Genomic DNA, 17613 nt, shown 5'->3' with positions numbered 1-17613 from the left:
TATAATAATATACTTGAGAGTCTGACATACTAATGGCATAAACCTGTGGAGATATTTGAAAACATAAACTTTAAAGCTTTTATTTATGATTCTACCAGTTGAATATATCATAAAATATCATAAATTTTCTTATGAAAATTTAAGAGACCATAACTATTTAAAAAACAAACTTTGTTTTTAAATTTTCATAAGAAGGCTGACCATACGAATCCTAAAAAGACAAGGAATCCATTATAAAATGAGATATGAATATTTGCTGTGTCTACCTGACACCAAAGACAAAATTTAATCAGACGTGTTTTGTCTACACAAGGCCACCCAGCTGGCTGTGGAATCTCCTCGTTTCTCATTGTTCTTTCATAAAGAATATTTTGCTTGATAAGAATAAACAATTATTTTTGTCACTCATTTTCAAAACATTGGAATGCCTTCTAGTCTTCTGGGATAAATTTCAATTTTATTTTAGAAAGCCATGAACCATAGAATAGGTTGCATTGCATTTGACTTTGTGTTTGTTAGACTAAATTAAAGTAATTTAGCTAAGAAAAATATAATTTTTTCTATGACCTCTGCAAGTGTTCCATGCAAGCTGTACATTTTCAAAACTGGCATAAACATTTAGCTAAAACTTATTCTACCTTGATCTGCCTAGCTCTGCCCTTGATCTGAGCAGAAATCTGAGAGATGCCCTGTGTTAAGATATGAAAAATGATGCAAAAAAGGAGGGAAAATTCGATCTTTATCAGTTTAGACTGAGGAAAGAAAAGTGAGAAATTAGAAAAGACAACATTTCTGCAGCCCATTCTTCCTTCTAAGTTATCTGTCCTAGTGAAAGGAGACCTTCAAGTGAACTCTTTGAAAGCCTACAGGCGAATTTCTTGGTCTGTTCATGAGACCTGTTCATCTCCAGAGAAGGCCAGATTTAAATTTCGAGATCTGTATTCAGCAAATGCTTGATGCAGAAAATGAAAGTTTGCTATTAAACTTTGGTCTATTTGTTATTACTTTCCTATAATTTCAGCATCACTTTGAATTTAACAAGCACAAAAATGTGTTAGAGGTCCCTGGAGGCACTTGGCACCGCACCACAATTTATTTTACAGACAGTCCTTCAAAATATTAATAAAGCGCCACCAGGCTAATCAATTTGGTCCAACCTTTTTTCTTGCCACAAAGGAACACAGGGTTGCTGATAACCATGGTCTACCCTACATTTAAGTGTCATTAAAATCAGCTCTATGCAAGCCTAAAATGTCAGCCATTTATGTTTTAGAAAACAAGTGTGGAGTAAATTTTTCTAAATGTCTCAGCTAAAATGCATATATTACCAAAAATCAGCTTTCTAGTCCTTGCTCATTAACACTTGGCCAAGATTCATTTATCATAAAATATAGTCTTCATCTGGCATCCTGAATAAATGAGGTGCAGTAAAGATGGAGTATGTGGCAGTTAGAAACTTACGGGAATTAAAGCCATCAAGAGAAGGGACACAATGAGGGTCATGTCCAAACAGGGAATATATGGAATGATAAGGCAGGTGGTTAAAAGTGAAAATGGAGACAGGATTCATCAGGGTGTGCCTGTATTTTCTTAGTTCCAAGTGGATTCTTCCCTTCCCAAAAGTTATTAAGCAACCAAACGTAACCTCAAATGAAATTAGTCCTTTAATATTATTATAAATCCTATAAGCAGCAATAGTATTTATTACCACTTGTAGATTTAAAAGAGTGGGATCGATATACAAGATGGCCGATTACTAGCAGCTCAGGATTGTAGCTCCCAGTGACAGCACAGAGAACGAGAGGATGCCACACTTTCAGATGAATTTTTGTTGCTCACGGACCAGGAGATTCCCAGCGGAGGAGCCCCACGGGTCGCCAGCGTGACTCTTGAGGCCAGCACGGCGGTTCCCAATGCAGAGTAAACGGGACTGGGTCCGTTTGGAGCTCCGGGAAGGCAAAATAGCCTATTCAGCCGATTGAAAAAGGGATTCAAAAAGGAAGCCAGACCGGAGATTCCCAGGCAGAAAAGCATCATCAATCTTAACACAGGCGCAGTGGGTTGCTCAGATTCCAGCGCTGGGAATCAACAAGTTGGATGTCCACTCAGAGACCTAATTTGAAAGTTGGTAATTACAAAGATGACAGGTGGATAAATTTATAATGACAGGAAGAAACCAGCGTAAGAAGGCTGAGAATACCCAAAATCAGAATGCCTCTCCCTCTACAGGGGATCACAACTCCTCATCAACAAGGGATCAAGGCCTGATAGAGAACAAGTGCATTCCAATAACAGAATTAGGCTTCAGAAAGTGGATAATAAGAAACTTCTGTGAGTTAAAAGAACATGTCCTAGCCCAATGTAAAGAAACTAAGAACCTTGAAAAAAGGTTTGACGAAATCCTAACGAGAATAGACAATTTAGAGAGGAATATAAGTGAATTAATGGAAATGAAGAATACAATACGAGAACTGCATGAAGTATGCACAGGTTTTAACAGTCGAATTGATCAAGCAGAAGAAAGGATATCAGAGGTCGAAGACCAACTTAATGAAATGAAATGAGAAGACAAAATTAGAGAAGAAAGAGTAAAAAGGAATGAGCAAAGTCTCCAAGAAATATGGGAGTATGTGAAAAGACTAATTTATGTTTGATAGGTGTACCTGAATGTCATGAAGAGAATGAATTCAAGCTGGAAAATATTCTTCAGGATATTATTCAGGAAAACTTTCCTAACCTAGTAAGACAGGACAATACTCAACGCCAGGTAATACAGAGAACACCACAAAGATATTCCTCAAGAAGACCACCCCAAGGCACATAATCGTCAGATTCATTAGGGTTGAAATGAAGGAGAAAATACTAAGAGCAGCCAAAGAGATAGGTCAGGTTACCCACAAAGGGAAGCCTATCAGACTTACAGCAGATCTCTCAGCAGAAACCCTATAAGCCAGAAAAGAGTGGAGGCCAATATTCAACATCCTTTAAGAAAAGAACTTTCAACCCAGAATTTCGTATCTAGCCAAACTGAGCTTCAAAAGCGAAGGAAAAATAAAATATTTTGCAAACAAGCAAGTACTTAGAGATTTCACCATCACCAGGCCTGCTTTGCAGAAGCTTCTGAAAGAAGCACTATACATATAAAGGAGCAACCAGTATCAGCCTTTCCAAAAATATATCCAGCTAGCATCAAATGGTAGTATTAAACTCATATATATTATTAACTGGATAAAAAGCCAAAACCCATCGGTATGCTGTATCCAGACCCATCTCACATGCAACGATACACAGACTTAAAACAAAGGGACAGAGGAAGATTTACCAACCAAACGGAGAGCAAACATAAATAAATAAATAAATAAAAAGCAGGAGTTGCAATTCTCACCTCTGATAAGATAGACTTTAAAGCAACAAAGATCAAAAGAGGCAAAGAAGGACATTACATAATGGTAAAAGGATCAATGTAACAAGAAGAGCTGACAATCCTATATATACACGTACCCAATGCAGGAGCACTCAGATACATAAGACAAGTTCTTAATGACTTATAAAGAGACTTAGCCTCCCACACAATAATAGTGGGAGACTGTAACATCACATTGTCAATATTAGACTGATTAACGAGATAGAAAACTAACAAGGATATCCAGGACTTGAACTCAGACCCAGAACAAGTAAATTTAATAAACATTTATAGGACTCTGCACTTCAAGTACACAAAACATGCATTCTTGTCAGTACCATGTCACACCTATTCCAAAAGGGACTACATAATTGGAGGTGAATCACTCCTCAATAATTGCATAGCATTTCATAGGTTTAAATGAAATATTGGTTGGCTGCTTGTTTGTTATTTTCTTCCCTTATTCCTTCCTGTCTCCATTGTTAAGCACAATTATTGGCATAAAAGAGGTTTTCAATTCCCATTTTTAGACGCATTCTAGCCTGGGCAATAAAGCAACACTCCCGTTCTCTCTCCCTCTTTCTCTTCCTTTTTCTTCCTCTTCTCCATTCTTTTTTTTTCTTTCTCTCTTTCTTTCTTCCATTAAAAAAAAAAAAAAAGAAAAAGAAAAGAAATATGGAACTATGTGAAAAGACCTAATTTACGTTTGATAGATGTACCTGAATGTCATGAAGAGAATGAATCCAAGCTGGAAAATATTCTTCAGGATATTATTCAGGAAAACTTTCCTAACCTAGTAAGGCAGGACAATACTCAACTCCAGGTAATACAGAGAACACCACAAAGATATTCCTCAAGTAGAACAACCCCAAGACACATAATCGTTAGATTCACCAGAGTTGAAATAAAGGAGAAAATTCTAAGGGCAGCTAGAGAGAAAGGTCAGGTTACCCATAAAGGGAAGCCTATCAGACTCACAGCAGATCTCTAAGCAGAAACCTTACAAACTAGAAGAGAGTGGGGGTCAATATTCAATATCCTCAAAGAAAAGAATTTTCAACCCAGAATCTCATATCCTGCCAAACTAAGCTTCATAAATGAAGGAAAAATAAAATTTTTTGCGAACAAGCAAGTACTCAGAGATTTCATCACCGCCAGGCCTGCTTTACAAGAGCTTCTGAAAGAAGCACTATACACAGAAAGGAACAACCAGTATCAGTCATACCAAAAACTTACCAAAAGGTAAAGAGTATCTCCATAATGAAGAATCTATATCAACTAATGGGAAAAATAGCCAGCTAGCATGAAACGACAATATTAAACTCACAAATATCAATATTAATCCTAAATTTAAATGGATTAAATGCCCCAATCAAAAACACAGACAGATAAATTGAATAAAAAGTCAAAACCCATCGGTACGCTGTATCCAGATCCATCTCATAAGCAAGGACACACAAAGACTCAAAACAAAGGGTTGGTGGAAGACTTACCAATCAAATGGAGAGAAAAAATAAAACAAAAAACAGGAGTTATAACTTTCCTCTCTGACAAAATAGACTTTAGTAGTAACAAAGACTAAAAGAAACAAAGAAGGACATTACATAATGGTAAAAGGATCAATGCAACAACAAGAGTCAATGATCATAAATATATATGCACCCAATATAGGAACACCCAGATACATAAGACGAGCTCTTAATGACTTATAAAGAGACTTGGACTCCCGCACAATAATAGCGGGAGACTTTGACACTACATTGTTAATATTCGATGGATCAATGAGATAGAAAATTAACATGGACATCTATGATTTGAACTCAGACCTGGAACAAGTAAACTCAGTGAATATTTATAGAATTATTCGCCCCAGGTCCACAGAACATACATTTTTCTCAGTATCACATTACACCTATTTTGAAAGTGACCACATAATTGGAAGTAAATCACTCTTCAGCATTTGCATAGCATTTCACAGACTTAAATGAAATATTGGTTGGCTGTTTGTTTGTTATTTTCTTCCCTTATTCTTTCCTGTCTCTGCTCTTAAGCACAATTATCGGTACAAAAGAGGTTTTTAATACCTATTTTTAGATTGCATTCCAGCCTGGGCAATAGAGCAAGACTCCTGTTCTCTCTCGCCCTTTCTCTTTCTTTCTTTCTTCCAAAAAAAAAAAAAAAAAGAAGAAGCTTGGGTGAGAAATTCCCAGAGATGCTAGAGATCTATCTCCTCCATGAAGCTACCTCATTTTGTTCAAATAAATTTTGCCCTCTCCCTCTCCAAAAAAAAAAAAAAAAAGAGTGGGCTCTTGGCCTGGCACAGTACCTTACACCTGTAATCCCAGCTCTTTAAGAGGCTGAGGTAAGAGGATCACTTTGAGGTCAGCAGTTCAAGACCAGCATGGGTGACGCAGCAAAACCCCAATCTCTACTTAAAAATTTAAAAATTAGAGGGGCATGGCGGGATGCACTCATAGTCCTAGCTACTGGGAGGCTGAGATGGGAGGATTGCTTGAACCCAGGAGGTCGAGGTGGCAGTGAGCTAGGATTGTGCCACTGCACTCCAGCCTAGATGACAGAGCACCCTGTCTCTCTCTTTTTTTTTAATAAAGTGGATTTTTACAGGCAAGGCTTAGTGATAACTACATTTTTGAAAATCACTTAGATATGCACTCAGGTCATTCCACACAAGGTCTCAGAAAACCAACATGTTCTTACTTTTCAGAAAAAAAAATTAAACTCTGTGACAGCCTGCTCTGAATTTAGTAGCTAGCGATAAATTCTCTTTGGCTTTCAAATTCTTTTGAGACATTGGTAAAAAGCAGCCTTAACATTCAAGTCAATTGTATGTGTTACTAAAGCACCAAACAAAGATACTGCTGAAGAGCCGACTTAGACGCGAAGATTGCTAGGATTACATCCAACCTTTCCCCTCCTGAAGAATCACCTGGTTTGTGACACACAGTGATTGTTAGAGCATGAACTTGCGGCGGTACACTGTCAGGTCCTGAGAGCTCTCCTTCTATTTCCACATCATTCTTCCCTATTCTCAACTATCTTTTAAGGCACCATTATCTCTGAAAAAAAAAACAAATCTCTCCATTCCTTCGATAAAAAATTAAATTTATTTCGCCATGAAAATGAGTTTGTGCCTTTCTGCACTCATAAAATCTCAGAAATCTTTTGAACGATGAATTCAACGTGTGAAGTCATTATACAAGATTAGGGAGGTGGGGAGAATACAATTTGTTGCACTAAATTATTTTTAAATTGTATTTGAAGAAGAGTAACTTTTGCACACATTTTAGCAACTACAAAATGTCTGCACTTCGAGATCAAAATGATGTCTTTCCAGTTGACATGCTTTATTAATCAGAGAGAGGGGACACTTGTTTGGAGTAGCAATTATTTAATCCCACAGAATTTAAGTACTCTAGGAGAAAGGGATTGGCCTTACTGACCATCTCCTTTGGGGGAAGCATTAAACTTGGCATGTTAAGTATTCATCTTAATTAAATCTCACAACAATTTTCCGAGATAGGCATTTGCCTCTATTTTACAGGACAGGAAACTGAGGCTCAAAAAGGTTAAGTAGCTTCTTCAAGATCCTTCATCTAATAAACAGTAATCAGGATTGTGACTCGAGTCTTCCTGACTCAGAAGCCCATGCTCTTTATATTATATAGAGTTGTTGAAATAAAATGGGATTAGGCACATGGGTTCTCATAAAAATTATATGGGACAGAATTTTTGAATCATGTCATTTAATAGGAGATACATTTTATCTTATATATTTTAATTGAATCTCTTTCAGGGCTAGTTTAGAAATATCAGATTAACAATGTTCAAGAGATAAAATATAATATCAACCTACAGTTGTATTTCTTCTGGATCCAATTTTTTACATGTTTTTATAAACATACAAAGATTATTTTAAATGTTCTATTTTTAAGCTGTGGAAAAATACTGGCTGGCTGTTGCTCAACAATTTTTCCTTTCTTCCTGAGTATTTAAATGGACTATAATTTGAAGCCACCATTGTATTTAGATGTGGCCAAATGACTGAGTTCTTGCCAATGGAATGTGGGTGAGTATGATTGCCTCATTTCCAGGCATGATCCATAAATCCTCCACAAAGGCAATACCCAGTGTACTCGTAGAAGCCACATGTTAAAGATGAAAGTCTCTGGACCCACAAATAATTGTGTGGGTCCAAGTTCAAAATGTCTGCCAATACAACACTATCTCTTTATTTAAGTAAAAAACAGGCATTATATGAAATGAAGTGACTATATGTCCCACTATGTAGAGAACAGTTTCAATTTACACTGCCTATCCCAGTGTATTTATTAAGAGCTCTCCCCTTCACTCTTACAATTGCTCCAGTTTAAATAATAAATGTAGTCTCTGTAGTAATAGGTCATAGAGATTTACATATTATGACAAATAGCATTACCTTTCCGAAAACATTGGGTTTTATTTGTTGTACATTTATATTCTTTAGCAAACAATTGCTAAGCAATTTTTATTTTAAAGTTTTAAAAGAAAAACAAAGGCATACACAATAAATTGCAGTGTATATGATTTATTCTGTATATTTAAGACTCTTGGCCAATTTTATTAATGTCTATTTCAATATTCCCTTAGTAAATCATGAGTATATATACGGATGGAAAGCAAACATATGTATAATTTACTCCTTGGCAAAGATGACCCTGGGTTTAGTGCCTGGTATATAATAGTACTTAATGAAATATTTCTTGCTAATGCTATGTTATTATTTCTATTATTTTTCTATTTTTGTTCTATTATTATTTTTAATAAACTGCTGATTAAAAATATGAATCAATACAATGTTTTTAAAAAGAAATTCGATAAAATTATTTAATCAGTATTCATTACTTATGTCTAAGTAATCTAATTTCTAAAAATCTGTCCCCTTCAACTGAAAATGAAAGATCTATAATTCATAATAATCTGTGCACAAAGGGGATTTATTAGTGTAAGTAACTGAGAATTCCAGGAATAAATTTTCTATAGGCAACAAGGCATAAGTGATCAATAAAATTACAAGGAAGTCTGTGTTTCTCTGTATCTTTTAACTATTCCTTTCTCTGTACATTCATTTTATCCTCAAGGCTAAGGAGCTGGCCATCCATAATGTATATCACATCCTCACAGTTCAGCAATCCCAACATCATAAATCCATCTCCCGTGATGGTTCTATCGACAAAGTCTCAGGGAGCACTCCTTGTCACTGGATGTGGTACCTGTACCCATCATTGAACCATTCCTGTGACAGGAGAATGGGTTATTCTGATTCTCTAACTTGATCTGGTTATCAGGACTGTGGTGGTGTTGGTTAGGTGGGGGTGTGTATCAGGTTAAATTACCCCATCAGAGTCACACTGAGTGGAGGATGGGGAGTTCCTGAAAGAAAGCAAAGATGAGCAGACATACAATTCTGCAACATGTCACTATAGATAGATTACTATCTATAGTAATTATATCTATAAATTGATATAATTTGATATATCAATTTATATCAATATATATTGATAGTATCAATATAAATATCAATATATATTGATAGTAAGTATATCTATAAAATTTAAGATTATACAAAAAATAAAATCATGGCTTTGTAAATACTTAATAATATGGAAAATGTTCACAATATATTAGTGTAATAATTTTATGTTTCAAATTGACTGGGCCATGGGGTGCCTAGATATTTGATTAAACATTATTCTGAATGTGTCTGTGAGGGTGTTTCTAAATATGATTAAATCTGAACCAGTAGACTGTGTGAAGCAGATTACCTTTCCCATAGGGAGAATTGGATGGCGGGCCTCATCCAATCCACTGGAGGCCTGAATCAAACAAAAATTTGAGGTAAGGGACACTTCACATACCTCTGCATTATTGTCTTTAAGCTGGTATATTGTTCTCCTACTTCCAGACTCAGAGCTGAACTGAAATTATACCATTGGCTACCCTGGTTCTCAGGCCATTAGAGTTAGACTGGAACTATACCATTGACTCTCCTGGGTCTCCAGCTCACTGACTGCAGACAACGGGACTTCTCAGCCTCGATAACCTTATGAGACAATTTCTTATTTTATATTAGCTAATTTGTTAGTTGATTTCTCATTTCACTTATCTTTATTTTACAAACACCAGCCAATTTGTTGTCTTTTAAAATACTTTTAAACAATGTTGTCTATGTATTAGGGTTCTCCAGAAAGATAGAACCAATAGGAGATATATAGAGATATAATTATAGATATAAATAGAGATATAGATATACATGCGGACATAAATCTATGAAAGGGTTTATTAGAAGAATTAGGAGAAGACTCATGACAAGCCATCTGCAAGCTGGAGAACCAGGGAAGACAGCAGCATGGCTCAGTCCATGTCCAAAAGTCTCAGAATCAGGGAAGCCAACGGTGTTAACTCTCAGTCTGAGGCTGAAGGGCCAAGGAGCCCAGAAGTAGAGTTCAAAAGCCAAAGAACCTGGAGTTCTGGTATCAAAGGGCAGGAGAAGAGGGGTGTCCCAGCTCCAGGAGACTGAGACAGAGAGGAACAAAGAAAGAATTTGCCTTTCCTCTTTTAGTCTTATTTGGGCCTTAGCCGATGGGATGGTGCCTACTCTCATTGGGTTAGGGCAGATCTTCCTTACTCAGTCTACTGAATCAGTTCTGATTTCTTCCAGACATACTCTTAGAGACACACCCAGATATAGTGCTTGACTGTCTATGTGGGAATCCCATGATCCAGTCAAGTTGACACCTAAAATTTACCATCACAATATATGCATCTGCTTTTGTGTCATCAAGAGGAATATAATAAATAACCATTTTATTAATATAAAATAAGGCTCTTGAAACAATGGATGAAATAGTTTGTAAAATATTTTAAAAGAATGCTATTTAGAGGTTGATTTTTAATGGGAAGAGGGGCATAGGAAGGGAGAGAATTGTGAAAAGCAAACAGTATTTTAGGATGACCCCTAGATTTCTGTTTTGGTTGAATAAACATATGGCAACGTTACTGCAGTCACCATTGAAGATTAGAGAGAGAGGAGATAAAGAGTTTAGCTTCAGACACAACAAATTCAAGGTGACTATTGGTTTTCCAGTAGATGTGTCTACAAAATATTTAATACATAGTTTGAAGTTCCAGAGAGAAGTTGGCTAGAGATAGAAATTTGTGAGCAATTAGTATGTTGATTTTAGTTGAATCTGTAAAATCTTGTGTGGAGAGGGCAGAAAATGGTGGAAATCATAGAGGGCTCTGACACACAGTGACATGTGAGAAGAAGGAATAGAAAGAAGATGCTGCATTGTCAGAAAGGCGAAAGGAGAGGCAGGAAAGAGTTCTGTAAAACTATGGAAAAGAGTAGACAGTTTCAAGAATAAATCACAGCCAACAGCCACTTCTTCTTTGAAAATTTATGCTTCTCCTTCTTCAGTAAAAAGTTGCCACTGGCCCAGCCAGGAATATATTCCCCAGCCTCATGTGTATTTTGGTGGTGCCATTTTACTAGTTTCAATCAATAGAATGTGAGTACCAAGGTAATTGAAAGAGAGGTATGCTGCCTCTGTCCTCTTATTCCATTTCTAAGAGCTGGAAGCAGAGGATTCCAAGGTCCTAACTCATGACAGGGCAATGAAAAGGAAAGAGAGAGGGTTCCTGAGTTGTCACACAGAGGTAGGCCATCCTAACCTAAAAAACACCCATGTCAGACTATGATTGAGCAAGAAATAAATTATTCTGTCAAGGTTCTGAAATCTGAGGGGGTTGTTATTATAACTACTGTTGTCATAAGTACAGTATGAACTGACAATGAATGTTGAATTTGACCACTAGAAAATGATTGCTAACAGAGGGATGATTAGGTAGTGGCTACACAGAGATGCAAAGTAAAAGGAAGGTTTTTGTTCTAATATTATAACTCAAAGGAGATTCATCATTTTTTTAGAAGCTTGAGCATAAACCATGAGAGAGAGAATGAGTCCATAGAACAGAGAGGAAATTATTCATAGAGCAAAAGTCACAGAGGCATCCTAAGGCTATGGCAGGTAATGACCTTGATCGTAAGGATAAACAACTCTTCCAATGACTGTCAGAGGTTGAAGGAAGTAAGAAAAGATGAATAAATGCAGAAGGAGATCAATCCGAGGGGGCACTTAGGTTCTAGTAAATATTATAACCATAATCACTAAGCATCGAAGTTGGATATAATTTGGCAATCAAATGCCTGTTGTAATGCTTTAAAGTTTTTAAAACCCACAAAAAACACACCGGTATCTATATGCTGTCATTATCTACTTAACGTTATTGAAAAAGAAACATCTCACCTTGAGTTTTCTTCAACTTGCTCATTCTTACTTATTCACCTTTGAAGGTGATATATAAGATAAAGATCCCTTACCACAAAACGTTACCAAAGATCTAACATCAAATACTGTCCCTAGAAGAGAACTATATATTAAGAGTAATTCTTTAGTTTTCAGACACTACTTTCTGACTAAGAGCAACATGACAAGGAAATGCGATTATTAGTCTTGGGAGTTGCAATATTTCTGACTTACAGATATATTTATCTCTATACAGCCCCATCGTGAGACTGAATGTAATCAAACTAAACTAAAATTGTCCCCAAGTGCTGGAAATGATAGAAATAAATGAGGCGATAGAGAACAGAAAGTGATGGGGTAGGGGAAAGAGAAAGAAAAGCCGTGTTCAATGTCTTTATTACATTTAGTTTCTTAAAGCAGTGGTTTGCATGTCTGGTCTAAACCCCCATTTTTAGGTATTAATACATTTTCACTATAATGTTTTTGGATCATTTATAGTAGAAGTGTGTGTCTGAGTGATTAATGTGAAATCTTTGTTAAATGAACAAGATTTATGCTCATGAAGCAACTGTATTGTTTCAAAGTTAGTCGTTCTAAGCCTTCTCTCTGGATATTTTTCCCCTCGGATCATGGGCAAGTCTCATAGCTTTTCTGGCCCCCTCCCTAGAAAAGTCTCATTTCAAATTTGGAAACAGCTAGATCAGTGAAATAAGTACAAATTGTAACATCCTTCAAGTTAAAGCTCTCTACAGCCTAGGTCTGATGCAGGCACAGAAGCCTTGAGTACAGAGCTCAGCATGTCCAGCTTGCTCCAGTATGTCCTAACTCAAGCTCCTGGACCTGCACCAGCCAGCATCAAAGAAGCAGAAGAGAGTTTGTGGGCAAAGAGCACATGCTTATCGTGCAGATGCAGTCATGATATGCTCTTGGTTCCTTCTATAACCGAGAGTTCGGTACAATCATCCCTTGCTTTCAGGATGCTGTCTTGTGGGTTTGGGGTTTGTTTGTATTTTAGCAGGGAGGAAGAAGCAGAACTCTCTCCATGCCTTTCTAAGGTAGATTGTGCCACTCCTCCCGCTGTCTTTAGGCTTTCCTTTGCCTCTCTCAGCCTGTGGGCATCCAGCAACCCACTTCACTCATGCCATTTGGAGGTCCTTCTGTTCTTCCAGGCAGTGTGCTTGGGCTCTGCCACCACTGGGCCCACAAGTAATCTCTCTCTCTCTCATCCAGCACCTTGGTTGCAAATCTTCTCCCAGGACCACCATTTTTCTTTGATACCAGTCGGGGGCACCCCAATCTCTAGTCTGTTGGCAGGAGGCAACAGCAGTTCCCCCACTTCCAGGACACATACGTCAAGCCTCCATTGGCTCTCTTAAAGCTTCTGACAACTTTTTCCTAGGCATTCTCATTCTCCCTTTCTCTTCATGTACACACTCTCATTCTTGCTCTCTCTTGAATTTCCACTGTTTTATAGGCTGGAGGTGAGTGGTAGCTGACATTGGTTTACCCTTCGCATCTGCTACGTGTATGGTCTCTCCCTTCCTTAAGAACATAGAGTTACTTGGCAGTTCTTTTGTCCTTAACACTTTGAGAGAAGAAACAAGGCCATAAAAAGTCCCACTGCAGAATCCTAATACATTCATTTACTTAACTTACTTCCTCTAGACTAGAAGTTCCTTAAAGGCAGAGACTATGCGCTACCATGTTCCTCAACACCTGACATGGCACCTGGTACATAGTAAGTGCTCAATAAATATTTGTTAGATGAATGAATTCTGTTCTATTTATTCATTTCTGAAATAAATGCTCTTTTCCTTTCCTTTTTTTTTTTTTTTTTTGAGACAGGGTCTTTCTTTATTGTCCAAGTTGGAATACATTAGCATGATCATAGCTCACTGCAGCCTCAAACTCTTGAGCTCAAGCAATCCTCCCACCTCAGCCTCCCAAGTAGCTGGGACTACATTATGATGGGTACCTTTTAAAATTATTTTTTGTAAAGACAAGGTCTCACTATGCTCACTGTATAGCCTAGGCTGGCCTGAAACTCCTGGCCTCAAGTAATCCTCTCTCCCTGGCCATCCGAAGTGCTGGGATTATAGGCATAAGCAAGCCTTTTCTTAACATGACCACCCAAAGCCCAAATTAGCCACAGGAAAGTATGGTCTGACTTTTAAGAATGGGAGCATTTTATTTATTTTTGTCACACAATGATTAGCTTTTATATAGACTTGCACTAAGTAGAGAACTCTTTGCTATCTTTTCCATTGTTTGCATGGGCTTAAATAAGACGATATTAAATGAAATCATTTGACTGACAGGAGATTTTGAAGATCATCTAGCTACTCGGCTTAAAATAAGAGATTGAGGGACTTGTGCTAAGTCTCAAGAACAGCTAGTTCTTGGCAGGGTAGAAGGTGGCACACAAAATTACTCAGTTCAACGAGACTGTATGTTCCTTTTATTAAACACTAGGCAGTATCTGTAATACCTCAGAAAGTACTTGCAAACCAGATCAAGTCAAGGTTTTTATTTCTAACATAATTAGAGGCTTCTTATTGACAGAACTCATCATTTGTAATTTATTGGAATAGTGGAAGTGTTTTTAAAAATGTATGACTTTCTTATAAAATTCTAACCAAACTGGGCATATTGATTATTTGACTGACTGAGACTGAAGATTACAAAAGGAATTTTTTTCAAGTGATTTAAAGTAATTATTTGAGTTGTAAGTCTGATCCTGGCAAAACTGTGTTTCCATAACTTTGCCACCCAGTTGCTGTCTTCAGCAAAACTCTATTTACTCCCGGTAGCATAGAGAATTTTCTCTCTCTCCATAGAATTCCTATGGAAATTACAGCTGGAACTGAAACCCTTCTATAGCTGTGATGGGTTATCACTAGCTCTTGCACCCTGCTGAGTATATTTTTTTATCCCCTCTGTTAGATTATAAGCAATGCATAGACATTTGATCCCACTTTGTATCTTCTTACAGCACCTAGTACAGAGCAGATATTTATTGATATGTTTACTGAATAAATGCACCGATATTTAAAGTCCGTGGAGTTTCTTTCTTGGGGCTACTACTCCATCTTCTTTAAGTAGTATATTAACAGTATTTCAGAAAATGTAAATTTTAAAAGTAACAGGAAATCCCTTGGAAATTCAAAATATTTCTTTATAAATAAATTGTCTTGCTTTTCTTCCAAGTTTGACTTTTTAAAAATCATTTTATGGTATTCCTAGACTTGTCTTTAATATGCCCACTACAGGAATTATTGTCCTTAGCCAGCAAATGTACAAAATTTTGTTTTGAACTTACAGGTCTTGTAGGGAATGGAAAGGTATCTACTCTAGCTCATCACCAAGTTCATGGCTGAGGCCCCTACAAAAAAAAAACAGCTTAATGAGAGAAAAATTATACAAATTTATTTAATATAAGAAGTTTTATGTGACATGGGAACCATAAGAATTGAATACACAAATAAATAGGAAAACCTGTGTATTTTTAATGACCCCTCTCCTTTTTGTTAGACAGAGTCTTGCTCTGTCAGCCAGGCTGGAGTGCAGTGATGTGATCTTGGGTCACTGCAACCTCTACCTCCTGGGGTCAAGCGATTTTCTTGCCTCAGCCTCTCAAGTAGCTAGGAGGCATGCTCCACCACATCTGGCTAATTTTTGTATTTTTAATTGAGATGGGTTTCTATCATGTTGGCCAGGCTGGTCTCAAACTTTTGGCCTCAAGTGATCCACCTGCCTCAGTCTCCCAAAGTGCTGGGATTACAGGCATGAGCCACAGCATCTAGCCACTTAATGCCAATTTTGATGAAGAAATGGATAGTTATGGAGAAGTGTGATTGAACAAAGCGGGTATGATCCAATGGTAATATACTGGGGGGAACTTAGCAAGGCCTATTTATTCACATTAATCTCTGTGCCCTTGTGTTCTTTTTTTTTTTTTTACTTTAAGTTCTGGGGTACCTGTGCAGATTGCAGGACTGTTACATAGGTATACACATACCATGGTGGTTTGCTGCCTTCATTCCCCCGTCACTTACATTAGGTATTTCTCCTAATGTTATCCTTCCCTAATCTCTCCACCCCCTGCTATCCCTCCCCTACCAGCTCACCCAACCCAACAGACCCTAGTGTGTGATGCTCCCCTCCCTGTGTCCATGTGTTCTCATTGTTCAACATCCATTTATGAGTGAGAACATGAAGTGTTTGGTTTTCTGTTCTTGTGTCTGTTTGCTGAGAATGATGGTTTCCAGATTCATCTATGTCCCTGCAAAGGACACGAACTCATCCTTTTTTATGGCTGCATAGTATTCCATGGTGTATATGTGCCACATTTTCTTTATCTAGTCTATCATTGATGGGCATTTGGGTTGATTCCAAGTCTTTGCTATTGTAAACAGTGCTGCAATGAACATACATGTGCATGTGTCTTCATGATAGAACGATTCATAACCCTTTGGGTATATATCCAGTAATGGGATTGCTGGGTCAAATGGCATTTCTATTTCTAGGTCCTTGAGGAATCATCACACTGTCTTCCACAATGTTTGAACTAATTTATACACCCACCAACAGTGTAAAAGTGTTTCTATTTCTCCACATCCTCTCCAGCATCTGTTGTCTCCAGATTTTTTAATGATCGCCATTCTAACTGGTGTGAGATGGTATCTCAATGTGGTTTTGATTTGTATTTCTCTAATGACCAGTGATGATGAGTATTTTTTCATGTTTGTTGGCTGCATAAATGTCTTCTTTTGAAAAGTGTCTGTTCATACCCTTGGTCTACTTTTTGATGGGGTTGTTTTTTTTTTTCTTGTAAATCTGTTTTAGTTCTTTGTAGATTCTGGATATTAGCCCTTTGTCAGATGGGTAGATTGCAAATTTTTTCCCACTCTGTTGGTTGCCAGTTCACTCTAATGATTGTTTCTTTTGCTGTGCAGAAGCTCTTAAGTTTAATTAGATCCCATTGTCTATTTTGGCTTTTGTTGCCATTGCTTTAGTGTTTTAGTCATGAAGTCCTTGCCTATGCCTACGTCTTGAATGGTATTGCCTAGGTTTTCTTCTAGGGTTTTTATGGTGTTAGGTCTTAGGTTTAAATCTTTAATCGATCTGGAATTAATTTTTGTATAAGGTGTAAGGAAGGGGTCCAGTTTCAGCTTTCTGCACATGGCTAGCCAGTTTTCCCAACACTCTTTATTAAACAATCTGTGTCCCTGTGTTCTTGTGAGTTATTTGTGTCCCTGTGTCTTCCAGGTATAGGGAAGACACCTGTAGAATAAGGGTCTTATGACCTGCTTCAGGGGAGAAGGGACAGGGAAGGTGAGACTAATATTCCTGCTTCCACTGTTTTCTCAAATGCTGAGGTGCCATATTTTGGTGTAGTATCTCCTGAACCCCATCAAACTCATACCAAGTTACTAACATTTTAATGACTTTCTGAACTCACATTTCATATCAGTTCTTCCATTCAACAGTTGTGTTGGAGCAGAAAAGCATTTGATGTGTCTGAGGCACAGGTCTTTTTCAGCTGGGTTTGAATCCTAGTTCTTTCTTTTACTGATTTATGATGCTGGCAATTTAATTAGTGTCTATAAATCCTATTTTCCCCTTTGATAAAGTGGACATAGTAGCAGAAAGTATCTTATAGGGTAGTCATGACCAATAAGACAATGAGGTCTATAAAGCACTGGGCATGTTACTTGATTCCTTCTAAGTACTCAGTACAATGTGTTAAAATGTTTGGTCACAATTGTCAGAAGCTAACCAATTTCATTATCTTGACTTTGCCTTCTTGACCTAAAGGTAACAAATTATAATAATAAAAATTTC

General features: G+C 37.3%; 1 long non-coding RNA gene across 10 annotated transcripts in view; it reads right to left on the bottom strand.

Annotated features, from left to right (window-relative positions):
- The window catches only part of LOC105730676 (uncharacterized), a 458472-nt gene that overhangs the window by 209413 nt on the left and 231446 nt on the right, over positions 1–17613 (bottom strand). The gene's annotated exons all lie outside the window — the stretch shown is intronic.

The sequence above is a fragment of the Aotus nancymaae genome, unplaced genomic scaffold, assembly GCF_030222135.1.
Source record: "Aotus nancymaae isolate 86718 unplaced genomic scaffold, 86718_ANA_hifiasm-v0.15.2.pri h1tg000088l, whole genome shotgun sequence".
Lineage (NCBI taxonomy): Eukaryota > Metazoa > Chordata > Mammalia > Primates > Aotidae > Aotus > Aotus nancymaae.
Note: the sequence above shows the minus strand (reverse complement) of the source record. Positions and strands in the feature narration are given on the sequence as shown.